The sequence below is a fragment of the Hippopotamus amphibius genome, unplaced genomic scaffold (genome assembly GCF_030028045.1).
Source record: "Hippopotamus amphibius kiboko isolate mHipAmp2 unplaced genomic scaffold, mHipAmp2.hap2 scaffold_195, whole genome shotgun sequence".
In the NCBI taxonomy this organism is placed as follows: domain Eukaryota; kingdom Metazoa; phylum Chordata; class Mammalia; order Artiodactyla; family Hippopotamidae; genus Hippopotamus; species Hippopotamus amphibius.
Window position 1 is genome coordinate 62,501 of NW_026648329.1, and position 17,270 is coordinate 79,770.

Sequence of the window (17,270 nt, forward strand, 5' to 3'; positions counted from 1 at the left end):
ACCCGGGCCGCCGAGCGGCCTGCAGGCTCTGTGGCCGCGGGCCGCCGAGCGACCCTCGGGCCGCGGGCGCCCGAGACCCGGGCCGCCGGCCGCCGAGCGACCCTCGGGCCGCGCGCGCCCGAGACCCGGGCCGCCGGCCGCCGAGCGACCCTCGGGCCGCGCGCGCCCGAGACCATGCCCGCCGGCCGCCGAGCGACCCTCGGGCCGCGCGCGCCCGAGACCATGCCCGCCGGCCGCCGAGCGACCCTCGGGCCGCGCGCGCCCGGGACCCGGGCCGCCGGCCGCCGAGCGACCCTCGGGCCGCGCGCGCCCGGGACCCGGGCCGCCGGCCGCCGAGCGACCCTCGGGCCGCGCGCGCCCGAGACCATGCCCGCCGGCCGCCGAGCGACCCTCGGGCCGCGCGCGCCCGAGACCATGCCCGCCGGCCGCCGAGCGACCCTCGGGCCGCGGGCGCCCAGAGACCCGGCCCGCCGGCCGCCGAGCGACAGCACGCGCGGACTCGGGCTGCGCAGCCCCGGGCTGCCGGTGGACCCGCGGCCGCCGCTTGACCCGTGTATGCTTGCTGTTCATCTCCTGGAGATTCCTGCACCAAGCTGATTGAATGAGGAACATGGAAGCACTGTATATAGGCTTTGCATTTTTCTCTTCGTTTCCTGTACTTTGCCTTCGTTTCCTTTGCGTGTGCTCTATTTTATTGTACATGTTATATTGCTTGTTATTTTTTTATTCATTTAAGGTAGGACCGCTTTTATGCGTTTCTACACCTCCCCGCCCCCCCCCCCCCGCCCCGCGTCTCCCTCCTCTGGTGCCCGCCCCAAATGAGGTCGCATCATCTTTCATAGTGTACATCCTGGGCCAGCATAAGCTTTCCAAGAATAAAATGCCCCCCCGCCTTTCCTTCCCAAGGACACCACGAACACCTCCTGTCCTGTGCAGTGCTTTTTCACCCACCGCCAGCAGAGGGCCCTCTCTGACAGACCCAGGAACTCCCCTGCTCCGAGTCATCCAGGAGAGGCTGTTCCGTTCTGTGTGAAACGGGTGGGGTGGGCTGATGAGACATCATTGCTTAGAAGGCCATCGGGTTCACCGGTTCGGTGGCAAGAGAGAACATCCTCATCCTCCTTGAGGTTGACTCGGAAGGTCTTCGGGCCCGCAGGACACCGCCCCCAAATGGGCCTCCGTGGCATAGGGAGATTTTGCCATGCGAGGTGACAACAGGAGGGGAACACGGACCCTCCTTTCCTTCTCCCGTCTGAAAGCAGGAAGAAAATCTCTCACGGGAACAGGGTGGTGGAGGGGGCGGCCGGGAGGTGTAGAGATGAGGACTGACTGCTTTCCTGTCTTAAGAAATCACGAATCATCCAAGTGGGACCGCTCATAACACACAGAGGACAGAAGTGTGGACGAGATGAGGAGAATGTGTAAGGGAACGTCTTCCACAAGAACTCTTTTCCATAGGCCGACTTCAAGACTTTCCAACATCTCTAGGTTTAGGGGTGGACTGAGTGCCATGAAAGAATGGACATTCAGCAGCCTGTCTACATCATCTCCAAAGAAGGGAAAATGCTGAAACGTCCCTAGCTCCACAAGCCTAAGGGTCTCCCTGCTCCGGAGAGTTGGAGCATATGCGTGCTTCCATGCCTACACAGATCTTGCGCTTTAGGGAAACCACAAACTAGGCAGGAGCCTGGACTTCTACAAGGCAGTCCATGTTCACACGGGTCACTGTGGTTGGCTTCCTTACTTTCATTGGATTGGATTGGGGTGGGGTGGGGTGGGGTGGGGTGGGGGGCGGGGGGGGGGCGGTGACAAATGTCCAAGGATGAGGCATCCTAAAGAAGGAACGTGTGTGGTCCAAGCTACCCGAGGTCGCCATCCTCATTGTAGGAAGAGGACCTCTTTGGGGAGTGTGGGGAGGGGGGAGGCAAGGTAGAAGGTATGCAGATAAGGTTTGGGGGAGGGAAAAAAAGACATTTCGGTCCTAAAGCTAGTCATTTCGAAATGGGAAACAAAGGACACAAGGGAAAAGCTAAAACTGGGCACAGGCGATTGGAAAAGGTTTCTGAGGAGAAGAATCTTCGGAAAGGAATGGGAACCGTGGTCAGGACTGCTTAAGATGAGGATGGATTCAAGGACACACATGAGTGTTCGTATCAACAGGAAACCAGTGCAAAACTAGAATTCAGTTTTCTGTCTCTCGGTGAAAAAGGCCAACTTTGGGCTCGGGCTTGGGTGTTTCTTCTATTGCTCTGCTCTCTCCGTCATGAGAGAGAAAGCTTTCCTTCCTTTTTCCGGAAGGAAGGAAGGAAGGAAGGAAGGAAGGCAGGCAGGCAGGCAGGCAGGCAGGCTTATGTCTTCTAAAAATCATCACTTCTTTTCTAGGTTACCTTTATCAGGTCTTGGGGGACTCACGTGGACTTAGTCCTCTTGATATTCAAAGAGCCAGGGTTGGCTCACAAGGAAAGAGGCGTCTCTCTTTGCCTAGCAAGTCTTTCCCTGGGATGTGGGTGACGTGGCTAAGGAGGCACTGTTCCCCAGTGACCTATCTAACTGTTTTACACTCGTTGGGGTATTTTGGACACATTTGCCCCCAAACCGAATGACACATGAAGTCTTTTGCACTTAGAATGCATGTTGAGAGAGGATCCAAGAGGAGAGGGCCTAGCTCAAGAATGTGTTCTCTCTCCTTCGAAAGCAGAGCCATGAAACGGAGTAGGCTTCCTGGAGAGGTTTCCTGACATGGGAAGCATTGTCGAAGAGGAAGGAACGTGAAGCCTTCTTTGGCTTGTGTCTATACACGGGTGTGTTCCAACTGCTCTGGAAATGATGGGATCCTTCTTCTCTGCCCTGGCATACAGGGTTTTCGGTCGTCCAAATGGAGGCTCACACGACAGGGACTGAGCCCAGTATCAAGGAGATATTCCACCCGAGTTTCATGCCGAGGCGGCAACAACAGCCTCTTGAAAGATGATGGGGGGTGGGGGGGGGGCCACACGTGGATCAATTCCATTCTGTCCATTCAACAGAGGGTCGGGGCTACAGCAGACCCCAGAGAGGGACAGCAGACCCCAGAGAGGGGCAGCAGCCCGGCCGGCCACTGGGTCTCCATGTCTCAGGCTTCCTGGGGAACCTCACCCCCCCCCCCCAGGTCCCCGCCGCCCCCCGCATTCCGCCACCCACCTTGGTGCATTTCGAATGGCTCCAATTGTAAATAGATGCTGGTGGGAAGATTTCTACAGGTTACCTGCAATGGCTGACCTGTCATGCTTGTCACCCTGGGGGAAAACAATTCTCTTTGTCCCCAGAGGCGTCAGACCTCCTCTCTCAGGAACCCCTGAGCCCCGGCCACTGGACTTCACTCCACTGGCACGTAGTAAGGGTCATCCAAACGTTCCTGTGACGGTGAGTATGGTTTCCATGTGGGTTGAAGCCTTCCCTTGCTGCAAGCCTTCTGTCCTCACCATGGCATAGAGACGGTTAAAAAAAAATTGTGTTTGCCACTTTGGGTATACCTTCCACAGCCTGCAGTGATCAAGGCACCCACTTCGCTGGGCAAGTCCTATGAGCCTTCACAAAAGCTCTTGCAAACTTCTTGGGACCATCACTTTTCCAGTCACGCTCAATCATCAGGCAAGATTGACAGGGCCGATGGGAAAACTGGACTCCGAGAAGAACGAGTGACCTACGTGGGGCTGAATGAACTGAGGACTAGGATGATAGTGTGTGTATGACTACTTGTCTACAATAGGACTGATTGGGGAAGCCGCTGGGGGCGGGGGGGGGGGGGGCCAGGGTGCGGATACCTTAGGAGCTTGGGATGAACATATACACATTCCTATACGTAAAGTGGATAATCAACAAGCTCTTACGACTTGGCACAGGAAACTATACTCAATACTTTGTAATAACCTATAAGAGAAAAAAAATCTGAAACAGAATCTATATCTATCTATCTATCTACCTATCTTTCTATCTAAATCACTGTGCTGTACACCTGAAACTGCACGACATTATAAATGCTTCCATTATTTCAAACAGAAAAGAATCTCCTAACCTGAGTGAGAGAGAGAGAGAGAGAACAGGACGGATTGTGAAATCTTTTCTTTTCCAGCTACAAGGGAAAATGAAAACAAACAAAACCCAATTTATTTTAAAAGTTGGACATCCATTTGGTGACTTGTACCCTTGTCAGCAAAATGGAATCACTTCTCTTTTTCTCCCTACCTGCTCCGTCCAGAATTCAGAAACTCTCCGTGAGGCTCCTTATTTCTTTGGCAAGAGAGTCACTTGCACGCGTTCCTTAGAGGCCCACGTTACGTTTCCATAAAACGGGAATACACACTTGTGGATATGAGATTCTGGTGCTATTCATTTTCCTTAGGGTGTTGCTTTTCACCTGAAAACCGGACTGGATCCTGAAGTCTTTCAAGTTGCCCCCAATATCTGGCTACAACTCTCTCCATGAATGTTTCCCACTTTCGCCCACCCTTTTGACTTGGCATCACTGACAACGAAAACGGCCCTTTGCCTGAAGCCCTACAGACCGAAGCTGGAGGACTTGGTGAAAACTTTAGAGACATGGCCACCACAGCTCCTGTGGAAACCATCCTGGTGCCTGTTTCTGTGAGAGCCACTCTGAAAGTCGAACCAAACACCCGACATCATCACAGCCATTTCAAACTGCTAAAGTTGCTTCCACCCTAACATCTACAAATCTTCTTCACTGACACCGCCCCCCACACGCTCCCCCCCCCCCCCCACTGGTTTATAATCGGCTCCAGTGATGGACCTTTGTCTTCCTTTGGTTTCCATACAAGTGCCTCTTAGGAAATAACCTGATTGCTTGCACCACAGGCCTAGTTTTTGGGAGCCCATCAACATCACTGCCTCCTGAGAGGAGATATGATAACTGTTTCACAGAACCGACCTGTTCTCAGAACTCAGAAACAGTTTCCATGAAATGGAGGCCTCTACTAACCTATTTTCTCCCTTTCCCTCCCTCCCCGCCTCCCTCCCTCCCTCCATCTCCCTCTCCCTCTCTCACACACACACACACACACACACACACACACACACACACACACACACACACAGTCACCAGGTCAGCTTTCAATATGTTCAGAGTAGGCCGCCCCAAAATGTGTCTCCTTGAATTCAAGTCGCTTAAGAACTGGACAGCACAAGACCGGACCATTCTGGCCCTCCTTTCTGTCCTCCCACAGCAGAGCACGATCTCAAGTTAAGACGTTTGCTTCCACGCATGTCCGTGATTCTCAAATGGTTTAGTGGGGTTTCCTGGGTTAGGAAAAAGAGGGGACTCCTATTTGCCTGAGACAAGGAGAAGTTCTCACACAACCTTCACCCATCCCTCCCTCCCTCCCTCCCTCCCTCCCTCCCTCCCTCCCTCCCTGCAGTTTGGAGGGGGCAGCCTAAGGGTGGGGAAATTGGGGAAGGAAAAAAAAAAGCCGTTCGATAAAGGGGAGCTCGAGGCAAAGTCAAAGGCTCCCGATCTGACCGGAGAGCATTCTGCATTTGAATGAAGCGATTGAACAAGGCCCTGCGGAATGAAGCGTCCGGACTTCCCCTCCCCCTCTCCCGGCAACTATCAGCCCTGGCGACTTGGGAAGGAGCGAGCGGTGGAGAAGCGGGCGGGGGCGGGGGCGGGGGGCGGGGGCGGGGGCGGGACCAACAGACAATAGCCGCTGCCTGCCTGCCTGCCTGCCGGGCTGAGGCCTGAGGGGCTGCGGGCCACGCTGGTTTCTGCAACTCAATCCCTTCCAGGAAGCACCTGTGATGACTGCTTGGCAGGGAATGGTCAAAGCTGAACTCTCTTGGCCTATTTCTGAAAAAGGCCTGAGTCTCAGCTACGACAGATTTTCTGGATTTCTTGGCCCATGCGCAGACCCGCACCCTCCCATCCTGTCAGATCCTTTGTACCCACACCTCCCCTGGGAGAGTTCGTTGGCCTCGTCTGGAACATGAACAAGCAAAACCAAACATAGTGTGACATGATGTATTGGTCTTTATTGAAAAGAAACGTGCTCCTCTCGCACACCTGAGGGCAGGAAGCAAAGGCACGTTCTCAGCAGGACGGGGGACAGGGAACCCGAACCAGGCCGGTCAGCAGTGGCCCCCTGCCCCCCACCGCCCCGCCCTCCCCATCCCCGTCTCTCCCAGGCCCACGTGGGGCCTCCCTTCCCTGCCTCTCTCTGTGCCCCTCGTCTCCAGCTCCCCCAGCCCAGCTTCCGCACCCCCCCCCCCCCGGCCCCGGGAAGGGGAGGCATGTCTGTCCCAGCTCCAGTTCTGATATTTCACTTGTGAAACTTCCCTAGGCCCAGGTGCCAGCTTGCCGTCCTGCTGCTTCATGTCCGTCTCTATCAGCCATGCCCAAAGGGCACGGGAAATTATGGACAGCAAATAGCACACCTAGACGGTGTGTGCGTGGGGGGGTGGGGGTGTCCCTTCTCCAGGAAGCAGTGAGGGAACAAAAGGAGGCCTGGGGGAAGGAGTCCTGGGTGCCTATCATCGCGCCCCCGCCCCCCCACCGCCCCGCAGAGCACCATTCATTTCCATCTCCGCATCTGAAGGACACATAGTCCTGGTTGAAGCAACTTGATGAGGATTCCCCTCCTAACGACGTGACAGAACTATGAAGAACTGCACTCCTTGAATCCATAAATGCTAACGGGATCCAAGGAGTTTTCCATCAATGGCAGAAAAAGAAATGGTCCTGAACATAATAACTGCCAAGTATTCCTCTAGACGGAGGCATCATTCACTTTTTCTTAACTTTTTTTCTTTTCATGTTTTACAATAAACTGTATATATTTAGAGTGTACAATTTGGTACCCCAATCTTCCAATTCATTCCCCCCCAACCCTCCCCGCTTTCCCCACTTGGTGTCCATATGTTTGTGCTCTACATCTGTGTCTCTCTTTCTGCCTTGCACACCAGTTGATGTGTACCATTTTTCTGCAGTCCACATATATGTGTGAATATACAATATTTGTTTTTCTCTTTCTGACTCACTCTCATTCACTTGTTAACAACAGTAACGATGACGACGACCACGACGACGACGACAAGGACAAGGATAAGGACCGGAAAAACAACAACAGAGAGAGCACTGGGCGAGTTTTCCACTTCTTAAAGGAAGGAGGCCGTGTTCCCAGGCAGGTTGGCTCAGCTGCACAGTTCCCTCCGGTGACTATTCCTGGGGGCACCGTCGAGGTGATGCACGAAACACACAGGAGGAGGCCTTCTTGAATGTCCTGCCCAGGAAATGGGGACATGATTCCAGCAGTGGCGATGGCTGCCCTTCTCTTTAGGGTGACACACGGGCCTGATGGCACCGGGCAAACCCTCCCTCCCCTCCCTCCCTCCCTCCCTCCCTCCCACCTACCTTCCTTCCTTCCTTCCTTCCTTCCTTCCTTCCTTCCTTCCTTCCTTCCTTCTTGAGGCTCTTGGCCTCCCCACTGAAAGGAAGAGCCCAGGGCCCAGCAGCAAAGACCTTCTGCTGATCCTTGCCAGGGGGCTCTCATTTTACACACTTGAATAGGATCAGTAGACACCGTCATCTCATGAGAAGCAGAAAATATCATCTAAAAGCCTACTTTCCTGGTGTCTCAGCGTCCAGGGCTCCTCCTTCTCAGGGATCTTGTGCTCTGTAGGGATAATTCACATGCTGGGGGAGTAGGTTCCCAATAGCATCTTATGAAATGGATTACAGGATGTCTTCCTTTGAAAAAGATAAAGATTATTTGGGAAAGTTATTCATATGAAGCACATGGATGATATCCTCTCTGATCTATATATTAGAGTTGACCGTTGAACAACCAACATGGGGGATTAGGGGGCCGACCCACACACACCATTGAGAACCCATGCATAACTTCACAGTCCAAGCTCTGTATCGGGGCTTCCACCTCTGGGTACTCAGCAACCAGAGATCCTGCAGTGCCATAGTGCACAGCTATGGAAAACATCCCCTTATGAGTCACACACACACACACACACACACACACACACACACACACACGCGCGCACGTGCTCGAGCGCAGACATCTCAACTTTGTTACCCAAACGTTAGTGGTGTTCGAATAATCTTAGAAGTGATGACTGCTGTCTGATGAAATCAATGGATCCATCAATCAATCTATGACACTACACTTTGTATTTCCTAGTCTCAAAATTATTTGGAATTTGGCTCCTTAGAAGTTTAGCTTGGTCCTTCAAGGACAGTGTCAGTTGGAGAGAAAATAACATTTCTTCAAATCATGGAAGTGAAATAGTCCTGGACGCTTATGTGAAACATTAACATAATTTTTCTTCTTTATTTTATAAGATAACTGGAATTAGGAAGAAAATCTCCTCGTGAAAAACCAGGTGCTACCTTTCCTTGACTGATGATCGAAGAGGAGAAAGCATTTTCTGGGCCCATGCAACTTGAGAGAAGTTCTAACTTTTCTGGAAAAGAAAGATTCCCACCCTCCCCTTGCTCGGCCATGCTAGAAACCTTCCCCTGCCCCAAACTCTGACGTGTCCCCTTGTTTGGCCTCACTGTGTGTCGTCCGTGGGCACGGGAACACACTTGCGTTCCGTAACAGGAGAGCCTATGGAGAAAAGATCTCTGCCCACTTTCATGGGATCTGCATTGCTGGCTAGGTAAACCTAAGACATCAAAAGAAGTGCCTTGGAACACATGCTCCTTCCACACTGGTCACCTCATAGGATTCCTAAATGACTCTGGTTCAGCACTCACTCGACTTGGCTGTGTTTCTGTGCTTCCTGACCTAAAGGATCTATCTGGATATGCCACCCGATAGAAGCTGAAATAAATTCACTTTGGACGTGTGTGAATGCCGTTCATACAGAGAGTGGGGACTGCAGGGAGCTCTTGTGGATAAAGAAAAATGGGGGAACACATGTAGGCGACAGCACATAAAGTATAGAAAGATACACGAAGGTTTCCTTCGTTCGCGGGTTGGGAAGGGGGAACGACAGAACATTCCCTGCTTCTACTCTACGCACGCACGCAGGCAGGCAGGCAGGCAGGCAGGCAGGCAGGCAGGCAGGCACCGGAGTGGGGTGGGGTGGGGGGAGCTGGCTCCTTACCCCACCCACCAGGGACGCGTGCGCGTTTAAAGAGACCAGGAGGAACGTGGTGGCGGTGGCGATGAGGAAGGAGGACCACGTTCAAGGTGTGGATTTGCGGTGAGGGCTACGTGAGGTGACTAAGAACTCGGTGCAGTGAGCGGCCCATACAAGGACAGAAGCGATGGTCCCCTAATGCTTGCAGGGCCTGGCCAGGAGCATGAACGGGCGCCCATGTCCCCAGGTTGGCATCATGACACTAGTTCATCCCTGTGAAACAGGATGTGTTTTCTGTGTTCTCCTGTCTTGACAAACACACGTCTTTACCTGTGTCTCCGTACAACGACGGTCTCTGCGTGACAGTCGGCAGAACATCCCCAGGGACAATTATCACAGAGACCTGAGGTTCTGCTTGGCTGGCAATGCTTGTGTGAATACTGCAGTGAGATACAGACAGACAGACAGACAGACAGACAGACACACACACACACACACACACACACACACACACACACACACCCCTACGTATAATTATGTGTATTTAATACGATATCTGTATTGATTTTCTGTCTCAGATGACGAATGATGCTGTCAGCCTCATGATTTTCACACAGGGTTTCTGTGTGTGTCCTACTGTCGGGACAACATAGCCGGTCTGTGTCATGGAAGCAGAGACACCGTGGGAGTCACAGGAATGAAGACCTCGTTCTAGGAACTGGACCTTCCAGAGGCCTGGGAGCAGCTGGGCAGGGCAGGGCTGGGCTGGGCTGCGGAGGAGGGGAGGGGAGGGAAGGCTGTGGCTCTCAGTCCTCTGAGTGCCCGGTGGCAGTGGCGGAGGTGGCAGTGCCGATGGAGCTGTCAGCGCCCACAGGGAAAGGTAGCCACCGATGTGCGGGGCCACAGGGGAGACATGGAGAGACTCGGGGGAAGGCACAGCTGTCCCTCGGTGGATCTGCGGCCAGGCAGCCAGGAGTGGCCTGGGCCACTGTCGTCCAGGGGGCACCAGCTGGGAACACTAGCCAGACGCAGGGCGGCGGGGGTGGGTGGGTGTGTGTGTGTGTGTGTGTGTATGTGTGGATGGACAGCCTTCCACCCTGCACCTCTGTGCCCACCTGTCACCGTGTGGGATGGCGACAGCCTGCAGAGAGCCTTGGCTGTGGCTTCACTTCCAATGCCTACATCCCATCCAGCGTTCTCTTCGCACCAGCCCTGCCCTGGGGTCGCACGGGGAGGGGGAGACTCAGAAAGGCGGTTCCCAGGCTGCCCCCGCATGGAAGTCACATGAGCCTCCGGACATGGCCGTGCCACGTCAAACACGCGTCTGGAGGTAGGTCAGACTTTACATTGTGTTACGGTTTGTTTTCTTGGGAGAAGTTGTGTCTCTTAGGCCAGGAGCAACTGGAATTGTCGGTCAAAGTCCTCAGGCAGCCCTTTGACTTGGAGGCCGAGCACAAGTTTGACACGGTATGTTTCCGGTGACATGGAATTGCAGATGGCCCACGAAGCATGCTCTCGGCAATACTGCCAAGCCTGTGGTCTCACAGGGGACGGTCTCCTCGACCGAGATGTCACCATCTCGGGAGTCCGCACCTGGAGCGACACGGTGACCTCAGGACGGGCGCCCTGTCTGTGCGCCCCATCCGGATGCGCGTGGACGGGAATGGAGCAGCTCTGGGAACGGTGGACGATGCCAGCTCTTGTTCTTCTGCTCTGCTGCCTGCCGTGCACGGCTGTGGAGAGGGACGCGCCGCTGTGGAGAGGGATGAGCCGAGTCCAGTGTCTCTGAACCCACCCCAGGCAAAGAGGAGCAGGACAGTGGGTGTGGGCCCTCCCTCGTGTGTGGCCAGGATCCTGTGCGGGGGGAGAGTCCCTGGCCCTCCCGCTGAGAGGAAGGTGCGAGAGGTGGATCGGCGGCGGCGTCTTTCCTCGGGGCCCCAGAGCTTCTGCGGCTCCGATCTCCCCTCTTCACAGTTCTAGTTGGCGCCCGCCCCAGCACAAACCTACCTGAGAGCTTCCCTGGTATCCGGAAGCGATGGCTTTGTGTTTTGAGGACGCAAGGGGAGAAAGAGCTGAGCAAAGCTTTTCCCTGGAACCTGAGTGTCTATGGGTGTGTCTGGCCCATCACCAGCGAGCGTGCTGAGTGCCACTTCCTGAGGGCAGGTGCTCTTTAAGGAAAGTATGGCTTCGTATCTTTGTGACACGCAGGCCCTTCTAGAATGTGGAGCGAGTTTCTCAAGAATCCCAGCAGAATCCCAGGTGCTGTGGAGGCTAGGGCCTCAAAGGTCCGGCTCCATCCCCTCTCTCCATCCTGGCCTGGCCTGGCCTGGCTGGGCCCCTAAGGACCCTGCTGGCCTCTAGAGTGGCCCCTGCTTCTCGGTTGGTTTCCACGCTGCTGCTCACAGAGCCATCTTCTCCAAAGGCAGCCGACCGCCGTATTCCTTCCGTGGAGGCCTGGCACGGCTCTCCTCGGCTTGGATGATAGCATGAGAGGACTGACAAGCTGGGTCCTTCCTCCAGGGCTGACCTTTTACAAACTCCGCCTTGAAGAGGGGTAAAGTCAGCATGTCATTCTCACGTGTAAGATGGGACCCGAGGGGCCCGTTCCTAGCTCTACCACTTGGGAGAGTGGGGGACTCTTCCGTCAAGGAAACGGAGAGCTCATACTTGATGGTGCGGTTGTCAGAAGCCTTTTTCTAAGCCTCCCCTGGCCCCACCGTGTCAGAAAGACGTGTCCCTCCACCTGCCGGGGACTTGATGAAGGAGAGTCACTCTGGTAGAAGTACCCGAAGCTCGAGGACTTCACTGCCGTCTCCCTTTCTCTGGCACGGGCCCGCCCCTGGAGGAGCCCTGTCTTCACCTGGCCGTGACGGCACCGCTCAGGGGAGCTGGAGACAGGACCCCAATGAGGGCAGGTGGATGGGAGCCTGTTCAAAATGACCTACACACCCAATCTGCCGTAGACATGGTCCACAGATCGTGGACGTGCCTGTGCCCCCGAAGACATCCGTGTGGCCCCGGGCATCCGGCAGCCATCTTCTCCATGTTCTCCTGACCTGTGCTCTCGCTCTTTTCTCCGGAGCACTCGCCTGATGATTCGTGGGGGCATGAAACCCCAGCTGGCAGGAGCCAAATGATCTTCCCAACACAAGGGAAAAGAAGAGGTGGGGTCCCGCATCCATCCAATGTTTCTGTGCCTAAGAATGAGTTTCTAAGAAATCTCATCCTCCTTTAGCTCCCTTAACACCCCCCCCCACCCCGGCGCCCGCCAGCCCGGGCCATAGTATAGTTACTTTCCCAGATTTCCTCCCTCTCCTCAGCAGAACCGAAGAGATTGTAGGTGTTGCCACTTCTCTGAGTCTTTCTTTGCTTTCTTAGGAGGGCTGCCCCATGTCACGTAAAACTTGGAAGACATACATGCGTGAGCATCTCTCCTTGTGATTCTAACCCAGGGAAGAGCATTTAAAACTCGAAAGGAGGCAAACTAGGGTTCAGGCACCCAGAGTTGAGCTGGGTGGCCACTGGGAAGAGAGTTCCAGACCCCTTCCTGTTTGGGGGAGGGGGAAATCTCCCCCTCTGCCCCTCTTGAGTCCTCGTGGCTGGACTCATCCTAACATGGACTCAAGGCGGATAGAGGAAGCGGGAGCGGGAACACGTGTTCGTTTGTTGTTGTTGTTGTTGTTTTACCTTCTAGCCGTGAGAAGTGGCTGAGGCGGGCAGCTTTTCGACTGTGTAGACCAAGGGACAGTACATGTGTGAGACAGGGATCAGACCGAGAGACTTAGCTTTCGGGTGCGCCCTGAGGGAAGGAAGAATCTAAACAGAGTTTGGGCTTGGGGGGGGTCCCTGAAAGAAGTCACAGTGTCTGTCTCCCTAGGCTTGTCTCCCTAGGCTTCTCGGCCCCAATGAATTCCCTACTTTGGGGATCGGAGCGTCCTCCTAACTCCAGGTGCAGATGCAGGGAGTGCGCCTTTCACCCGCGAGAGAGATGGATGTCTCGCTTTCAGGGAGACACAAAGAAGAGCCCGAGGGTCCCTCTTGTGTTGGCCGCTCTGCTTGAGGTCACCGTCACGCCAAATGATCACTGTGCCACGGAGGTGCATTTTGGCGTGGCCTATCCTGGGCTCCACAGCCACCTCCCTGAGAACGGGTATGGTCAGAACCGTAGGAAGCTCAAGGGCGCCGCCAGCCGGTTTCAAAAACGTATCTGTCAGCACCTGCTGGCTGCAACCGCGAGGTTTGCAAGTGCCCTCCGCATAATTCTCCCCCTCCCCCGCAACGACGTCATCACTTCCAATCCTGGCGAACAATGTATGGAACCTTTGCTGGGGTTTTCGTTTGTTTCTCTTTTGTGGGGTTTCTCTCTCTCTCTCTCTCTCTCTCTCTCTCTCTCTCTCTCTCTGTCTCTCTGTCTCTGTCTCTGTCTCTGTCTCTGTCTCTGTCTCTGTCTCTCTCTGTCTCTCTCTCTCTGTCACACGCGCTCTGATGTTCGGGGGCCTAATGGGAGAAATGAAATCAAGCGAGGGGTTTTGCCCTCAGGTTGCCTTGGTCTCGGGTTGACTTGTGTGCGCTGAGAAAGACGGCCTTTACTGAAGGCCCTGCGCAGACTTTTTGACACCCCCGATCCATGGAATCCTGAAGCTGTGGAACCTAGAAATCTTTCGGTCTCCTTTTGATTTGGAAATCTTCTCCTTGACAGAAAGAAGCCCATTTAAAAGAGAAAAAGAAAAAGTGGAACTGCATGAGCAGATCGGTTTTTAGATCTCAGCCGGGCGGCTGCCCGGTTCTCTGGGGAGAACTGTCTTCATCTTGCAAATCTGTACACACAGCCCACAGTGGCCTGGGATGGAGGCCAGTGGACTGGATTGGGCAGAACCTGAGACCAGAGGAAAGAGAAAAAAAATAAGAAAAATGGTGGTGGTGGTTGGGGGGAGGGGGAAGAGGTCTGCTTTGAAAAATAGGAACTGCTGGCAGGGCTCCCTCACCCCCACCCCCCCACCCCAAAGTAGGACTGTGTATCCAGGCGTAGAAATGATACTGCGCCAAGAAGGCAAGCGCTGTTGAGACTGCTGTTCCTATGATGTTACAAACCGAAAGCGATGCTTTCTGGTCGAGGCTCTCCATGACAATCTGCTAAGCAAATCACACGTTGGCTGTTTTGGACGTTCTCTGCAGTTTTCATTGGGAGTGAGGAAGAGCCGTTTGTACATGTTTTGATACAATGTTTTGAATGCTGTGGGACCATGGTATGTTTCCGCCGTGGATGAACAAGGTTGCCTTTTCCAGCTTCCGCTTGCATGGTCATTTCCTGGTCCTGACGACCCCCCCCGCCCCAAGTGAGGGAGGCCTGTGTGTCTTTGTGTCCATTTAGAAGGGTTGGTGCTTGATGCCAGCATGATATCCAAATCTGATTTTGGACTTACCAAACTACTGTTGGGAGTTTGTTTCTTGTCTTAATCTCCCTTAACTCTTGCAGTCACCTGAGTGTCCACTCTTGATTTCGCGTCTCTCTCTGCCTCTGTCTCTGTCTCTCTCGCTCTTTCCTTTTGTTGATTTCTTCAAGGCAAGCCATCTTTTTCCTCCTCCTCCTCCTCCTCCTCCTCCTCCTCCTCCTCCTCCTCCTCCTCCTCCTCCTCCCCCCCCCCTCCTCCTCTCCCCACCACCCTCCTCTTCCTCTTGCTCCTTTCTCTGCCCCCCTCCCCCCTCCCTCCCTCCTCCCCCCCGCCCTTTTAAAATGGAAGTCTAACAGACTGACAAGAGTATATTGGTTTTCAGGTGTATACCCTAGCGAGTGGCTATGTTTACACATGGCCCAGGGATCTCCGTGATAAGTCTCGTTACTGTCTGTCACCATTCGATGTCATGACAGTAGGATGGACTCTATTCCGCCTGCTGTACATGACATCCTGCGAGTGAGTTGTTTATTTCATAACTAGAAGTGGGCACCGCTTCCTCTCCCTCACCTATTGCACTCGTCTCCCTCTTCCCCCCTCCCTCCCTCCTCTGGCCACCCCCCATTTGTTCCTTTTAGGTGTCGAGGAACCTGTTTGCGGTTCCTTCTTTGTGTTCATGTGTGTGTATTGCTGTGTACGTTCTTCACAGACATGATAGTCTCGCGACCTGAGGTATCTTGTGTAGCGCAATACCCTCTGGGTCTCTCCATGTTTCCGCGGATGGCAAGACCTCATTCCCTGGTAGGGTTGAGTCATAAACGCGCGCGCGCCTGTGTGTGACTAGGTAGAGACGTATGCACACAGAGAGCGCTATCGGTATGTCCCTAACTATGGCTACATAGGGATAGGTGTGGATACACATACACGTGTATGTATGTGTCACCCTCACCCCCTCGGTGGGCACGTAGTGGAGTTGCTGGGTCACGTGGTAGTTGTTGGTGCAGTGCTTTCAGGGACTTCTGTGCTGTTTTCCGTAGTGTCATCTGTTGTCGGGAGCCATTCTGTCAGGCGCCAGGTGATATCTCTGAGTCCTCCAGCATGACATGGTGGTGGTCTCTCTCAGCGTGAAAAATAGGTGTCCCGTCAGGAGCCACTTTCCTCTGCCGTTTGGAACTTGCTGTCGCGATTCCAGATCCTGGCCTGGCCGTGTATGCTTGTGCAGAGAAATGCCAGCGCTTTCTATCATACCCTCCATTTAAAAAAAAAATGGTTCTGTATTTGATGGGCTGCGTTGGGTCTTTTTTTGCTGTGCGCGGGCTTTCTTCCGTTGCGGTGAGTGGGGGCTCCCCTTCGTTGTGGTGCGCAGGCTCCTCATTGCCAGTGGCTTCTCTTGGTGCGGAGCACGGGCTCCAGGCACGGGGGCTTCAGGAGTTGCGGCACATGGCTCAGTCGTTGTGCCTCACGGGCTTCGTTGCTCCGCGGCATGTGGGACCTTCCTGGAGCAGGGATCGAACCCGTGTCCCCTGCAGTGGCGGGCGGATTCTTAAGCAGTGCGCCAGCTAGGCAGCCCCAGTTGTTTCTTGTATTTCAGGGAAAGGTTTCCTTTGGCTTTTGGTTTTGTCCCCGCCCCCCACCCCCAAGAAAGGTACTGTTGGTTGCTTTGTTGACAGTGGAAAACTGTGTTGCGGTTGCTGTTGGAGTGGTGGGGGTCGTCGTCCTTGTTGCTTTGTTTCCTTTGTGGGCGTTGTTTTCTGTTGGTTTTTTCTGGCTTTGTTTCCTTTGTGGATGAAAATGCCTGGTCTTGGTCTGCTCTGTTCAGGCCTCCTGCCCACTTTCCCCATCGGGTTGCTTGTTCTGGGGGGCTGCGTTGCATGAGGCCTTGCCCTGTTTTGGACAGGAACCTCTTATGGGACATGCTTGAGGTTTTCAGATGCGTGTGTGTGTGTACGTGTACACGTGTGTGTGTCTGTACGTGTACACGTGTGCATACACGTACATGTGTGTGTGCCTTTACGTACTCCTTGAAGGGCCACAGCAGTCCCAGAGCTTGACTTTGACTTTTTGGTAGTTTGGCTTGGTTTGATTTTGGTGGGACGACAGGTCACTGTGAACCTTTACTGTAAATCTCTCTCTCACACGCACGCGCGCGCGCGCGCGCGCACACACACACGCACGCACGCACGCACGCACGCACGCACACTCACCACGTTGCATTGTGTAGATGTCCTGGAACGCGGTTTCTTTAGTGGATGGCTGTTGACTCGCTGCTCCCCGCCCCCCTGCCCCCGCCCGCCGGTGACTGTGGTCAGTCCATTTTGAAATCCACGTTCTGACCTCAAGGGCATGTTCCCCACCCACGCACCCATGTGTTCTCTTTGGACTTTGTCGCGGTCTGTGCGGAAATAGATGTTTGTTTCCATTTGTGTGGGGCCAGAGTGTATGTTTACTTTCGTTTCTAGCTTCCGGGCTCTGCGTATCAGCTTTCCAAAGCCCTTCCCCGTGCCAGAAGGGATGAGTTCCTGCGTCGTTCTCTGAGCGCTTGCCTGGTTTCGTTTCGCTGGTCCCCGCCTTCCCTCCCTCCCTCCCTCCCCTCCCTCTCACCCTCCGGGGAGCTGGGGATCTCGCTTGTGGCACTGTGGGCGTCTCCGTGGAATTCCCCGCGCCCCCCCCCCCCCCCCCCCATGGCCTGGAATCGCGTCCCCTTCCAGGCAGCCTCCCGGCGGCATCTTGCCAGCTACCCCCGCCCCCGTGTGCTGCCGGGGATCGGGACGCGCCGTGTCGTGTCGT